Source organism: Cricetulus griseus, chromosome 4 (genome assembly GCF_003668045.3).
Source record: "Cricetulus griseus strain 17A/GY chromosome 4, alternate assembly CriGri-PICRH-1.0, whole genome shotgun sequence".
NCBI classification, from domain to species: Eukaryota; Metazoa; Chordata; class Mammalia; order Rodentia; family Cricetidae; genus Cricetulus; species Cricetulus griseus.
This window is the reverse complement of record NC_048597.1, coordinates 222,478,418-222,484,417: the sequence shown is the minus strand read 5'-3', so window position 1 is coordinate 222,484,417 and position 6,000 is coordinate 222,478,418.

Here is a 6,000-nt window from a genome sequence, read left to right as displayed (position 1 = left end):
AGAAGCCCTGCCTAACCTCTTCCTGCCTAGCTACTGGCCATTCAGCTCTTTATTAAACCAATCTCAGTGACACATCCTAACAGAGTGTAAAGGCATATTCCGAAACATTACAGTTTTAGAAACTTAGTCCATTATTATTCATGGTGGGAAACAGTACGCGGCAGACATGGCACTGGAGAAAGAGCTTGGTCTGTGGGAAGCTGGCGGTGAGTGTCACACTAGACCTGGCCTGAGCATTTGAGACCTCAAAGCCCCCCACACCAGTGACACACTTCTTTCAATATAGCTACACCTACTCCAACAAGGCCACACCGCCTAAGAGTGCCACTCCCTATGATACTATTGAGGCCATTTTTATTCAAAACACCACTGGGGTTATATGTGTGGTCACACCCAACTTTTCCCATGGTGCCAGGATCCTAACTCCGGTCCTCATGCTTCCAGTTGAGCGCTCTCTCCATCTCTCCAAGACTAGACCCCACCTTTGTAAACATCTACTCTCATCTACTCTAGTTTCTCCTTTGCTTCTCCATCCTAGACAATCACTCTCAGGGAACTGATGGCAGCTTTGGGGTAGCTTGCTGTGCAATGGTGGATGACTGATGTTTGGGCTGTTTGCTGCACGATGATAGATAACAGACAGAAAAAGAGCCTCAGAGGGGTAGGCGTTCAAGCCAAACTCTGTGGAGGGTGTCTCCAACCAGCTCCTATAGGGAAAACATGAGACCTGTCCTAACTTGGGATACAGTTTCTGTTTTCCTATTATTGGGTAAAAGCCCAACTTGGGTACAAAAAAAAAAAAAAGTGGGATGAACTCCTGGGCTCATCTAGTTTTCTAAACCACAGGGCAAGGTCAGCCACCCTTCAGAGTCAGCCTGGGACTGCATCATCAGAGCACTCACTGATAACTCTTGCCAGATACTTAATCAATAATTAATGAAAATTAGAACCCAAGCCAAAAAAAGAAAAAAAGAAAAAAAAAACAGCAGAAGTGTCTTAGTTATACAGTTTTAGTTTAATCAATGAAAAGGAGTCTGGGCTTTATTTAACAGGAACAAAGAGCAAGATGAGAGGTAGTGGGGAGGAGAGGTTTGTTAAGTTTGTTTTTCTGCTTTTTTAAGATAGGAAAAGTAAGCCCTGAAAAAAAAAAAAAAAAGCAAGTGGAAGGGGCTTGGCTTGTGTGAGGTGGGGACAGGCTACGTTGATGGCAGGTGTCTTTCACCTCAGTGCAGGTCACACCCGGTTTTCTAATTCCTGACACCTCCCAAAGAAGTGGTTCTGATCTTTCGTTGAGGTTACTTATACCTCAGATACAGCCCTCATTTTTAAACAAGAAGTTGCCTAGATTCCCATTATTATTTCATCGGAGAAAATTAAATTTCGACAGCATGTGAGAAAATCTGTGCTGACAGTTTGGGGAGGAAGATCTCATTTTCTAAATGCAAATTTTGGCCACCTTTGTCTTTTCCTTCCATCTCCACACCTTAGGACAGAAGAGACAGAAGCAGGCTTTTACCCATGACACAAAGCAGCAGGCTTTCTCGTCGCTGCTGGGTTGGTTCTCATCAGGAAATGATTTTCCACTTTAAAATGTTTGGGAGTGTGTGAGCTTCCAGCACCCATTCGTTCTGCTGTGCAGACTCCACACTTCTGCTGGGTAGTGGCTTTTTCAGGGTGGGTGACAGCTTTTGGCAATGGCAGAAAATAGCTTTTAAACAGAAGAGGAAAGAGAGGTGACAGTGGCTGGGGGGGGTGGGCCCAAATGTCAAGTGCGTGCCACACAATCGTTGAGTCCCGAATCTGTCCCCCAGCAACACTGTGAAGAAAGTAGCACACTTGCGCACGTGTGTAATCCCAGCGTAGGAGGGACAGAGAAAGGAGGACTCTCGGGACCTGGTAGCCAGACTGTCTAGCCAAATGGGTCAACTCCAAGTTGACCCTGTCTCAAAATAAGATAAATAAATACAGAGAAGTGGATGTTGGAAAGATGGTTCAGAAGTGAAGAGCACTGGCAGCTATTGCAGAAGACCCAGACTCAGTTCCCAGCACACACGTGGTGGCTCACAATTGTCTAGAACTCCAGTTCCAGAGGATCCAAAACCCTCTTCTGTACCAGGCTTTTTTGGGGGGCCACCAACCAGCTCCCAAATCATGACATGGAGACTTCTTATTAGTTATGAATGTTCCGCCTAACTTAGGTTCTTTTAACTTAAATTAACCTGTTTCTCTCTATCTACTTTGTAATGATAACTCTTTCCACAAGCTGCCCCAGCCCCGCTGCCACATGGGCACCCAAAAATGACACACAGAGATTAATATTAGGTACAATGCTACTGGCCAATGACTAGGATTTCTTATGTGCTAGCTCAGTCTTAATCATCAACCGTAACTAATAATCTATATATTTTATAAAGACTTATCTTATTGATAAATATATAGATTATGCATCCTCTCTTGCCAGCAATTACATGGCGACTTCGTCCCTTTCCTATATTTCCCAGAATCCTCCTTCTCTCCTAGTCTGGCCTAACTTGCTTCTCTATTGGCCAACAGTGCTTTATTGATCAACCAATAAGACAAATGTATACACAGAAGGACCTCCCCCGTGACTCCACATTGCGTTCCTTGTTACTATGTTTTTCCTCGGGGCTTTTTAACCTTCTTTCTGAAAATATATTGCTTTCACTGCTTCTCAGTGAAAGCTCGTGCCCTAGGCATCTCCCTTGTTCTCTTCTCTCTTCTTCTCTCTCATTCCTTTCTTCTCTCAAGCCTAGATTTCTCCTCCTATTTATTTTCTCTGCCCACCAGCCCCACCTGGCTATTGGCCATCCACCTCTTTATTAGACCAATTAGATGCCTTAGGCAGGCAAGATGAAACAAGTGCAACACATCTTTACTTCATGAAACAAGCCCAGCATAAGCAAAAGCAACACACCTTACACAGTTCATGTGATATTCCACAGCACACATGTAACGCATCTTTGCCTAATTAAAATAATATTCCACAACACTCTTCTGGCTTCCATGTGCACTGCATGCACATGGTGCACATACAAACATGCATGCATGCATACATACATATACACATACATGCAGGGAAAACACCCAGAAGCATGAATAAATTTTTAAACAAGAGCAATAGAAAAATATAACTGGTATTAACCTCTGGCACATATGCATGCACACACACACACACACACACACACACACAGGGCAGGTGAGGACACTTAACAGGTGGGGTTAAGTTGGGAGATCTGCATAAGGGATGCTTCAGAAACAATCAGTCAAGGTATTCATTGCCATCTGTAGATGGCTGCCACTCACCTATCCCTGCTATAGCCTACTGTTTCTTGTGATGATGCAGTGTTTATGATTTATTAAAGCTTGCCTGAGGATTCAGAAAGCAAAGTCAGCCACAGGCCATAGAAGCCAGGCACACACCTTTAATCCCAGCAGCCAGAAGCTAGGAGGTGGTGGTGCACACCTTTAATCCTAGGACTCAGGACTAAGAGATAGACAGATCTCTGTGAGCCCAAGGCCACCCAAATCTACACAAGAGTGAACCAGTCTAAAGAGACTTATAGCTCACACCTTTAATTCCAACATTAGGGAAGTATATAAGACAGAAGCAAGGTCTCAAGAGAGGCATTCGTTCTCCAGCCATGCTGAGGTAGAGGTAAGAAGCTAGTGGCCAACTGCTTTGCTTTGCTGATCTTCAGCTTGAAACTTGAATCCCAATATCAGTCTCTGGGTCTTTTATTTATTTGTGTTACAGTTTCTGCTACAACTAGCTAGTTATCCCGGGTACAGTAACTAGTCATCTCTACCAGAGCTAGCTGCTGGGAGAAACACATTGGCCAAGCAAGGCATATTCAAGTACATCCAACTGCCTAAGGACATCAGCAGGAGGGACCACCTGACCTTAGTTAGCATCCTGCCAGTACCAAGCACCATCTTCCATCTAGATACCCAATCTAGAAATGATTGAAATGTTAAAGGGAGACAGTTGTGCCCCAGGGACTTCCAAGCAAGAGCTGATGGGGAGAGGCTTTGTGGGGTCACAGACACCATCCCTGCTCCCTCGGACCTGACCATGATTGCTCACTGCTGGGGGGTGACCAAAATTAGCAAGTTGATTGCAGCGTGAGGTTTTGTGGCTGAAATAGAATTTCTCAGATAATTGCTGGAAAGAGGCCAGATGTTGGCTGGACAGTGCTCCATATGGTGGCTTTCGTGCTCTGTGACTGAAACCAGATGTACTCAGGACACTCGGAAGAGCTTCTTAAAGGAAAACTTCCAGAATATGTTTTGTCTCATGACAAGGAGAGGAGGCAAGGAGAGTCTGAGCTGCCCCTCAGGATCAAGCACTCAAAGAAACAGAATCAAAGCAAGCAGGCCGCTCCCTCTGGAGACAGTTTCAAAGGCCAGTATGTTCCTTTCTTCATCTGAAATCTCTTCCTCAGTAATTTCACAGCCTTCTCCTTGTAAATGGCCGTGTCTATCATGATAGTTCTCTGCACGATGCATCTCTTCTCCTGGCTAGGATCTGATTAAATTGCGACCCCAGAAAAGATTTTTTTAATTATTACATCTATTTAGTGGGGGTACATTTGCTTGTGGAAATCAGAGGCAATGGAGGAATCAGCTGCCTCCTGAGGTCCTGGGAATCTAACCAAGGTCCCCAGGGCTGGCAGCAGACACCTTTACCCATTGAGCCTTTCACCAACCCCCAGGAAAAGTTTTTAAGCATGCACACAAAACAGGTGTGCACCATGCCAACATTACAAATGTTCTCAAGAGATATGCTTAAGAGAATTCTTTTTCAATCATAATAAATACAAAGAGGCCTTCTGAGGCTCTGAGACCTGTCATTGGCCAATGAGTAGCTTTACAGATGGGTGTGTGGGCATGTTTGGCCCAGTACATCTACATCTGTGACCTCTGGAAATAATCAAAGGTGTGAAGGTAGGCTTAGCTCCTCTCATGTTTGTGGTTTCTGTCTAACAAGCCGATCTAGCAGGAGCTTGGCACTAGCACCCAACCCTGGAGGATTGAACCCCAGAAGACAGGAAAACAAGCCCTGCACCCAGGAACCTTCACATCACGCAAACCCTGTTTAATTTACTCATCTGCATTTTCAGTTTTTTCTTCAATGAATGTATTACTCATATAAAGGTAATTTCAGAAAGCTGTTTCTGAATTGTAAAGCACTTGGCTGGAGTTGGGCATGGTAGGTTGTTACGATAAATCTTTCCGCCAAAAGCCGCTGAGCCCCACTGCCACGTGTGAGCTTTACCCTAGCCGCCTGCCCGAGTTAGGCCCAAATGAATACACAGAAACTTGTATTAGGTTCAAAGCTGCTTGGCCAATGACTAGGATTCTCATCTGTTAGCTCAGTCTCAATTATCATACATCTATATATTTTATAAGACTTATCTTATTGGACGCCTTATTGGCGTCCCTCCTTGCCGGTTGCTCACATCCTGCCGCTGGAGGGGGCAAACGGGAAAAAGGGGGGTCTTTCCTGTTTCTCCTTCACTTAAATATGAGTCTCCTTGCTATGTCACTTCCTGCCTGGATCAGCACTTCTCTACTACATTTCCCAGAGTCCTCTTTGACTCCTAGTCCCGTCTACTGGCTATCTCATTGGCCAAACAGTATTTTATTTAACAATCAATAAGATAAACATACACAGTACATTCCCCATCAGTAGGTCACACTTCAATCCCAGCACTCAGACGGTAGAAGCAGGCAGCTGTCTATGAGTTCGAGGCCAGCTTGGTCCACATGGTGAGTTCCAGCCAAGGCTATAAAGTGGAATTCTATACCAAAAATGAAAGAGAGAGAGAGAGAGAGAGAGAGAGAGAGAGAGAGAGAGAGAGAGGTATTTAGCTTGCAGAAGTTGTCTTCTAATTTTAAAAAGATAATAAAAGGATGCAAACAAAAGGGTATTGAGCTACATTTGGCATAATTCCATTATTTGAGAGAGAAATCAATTTA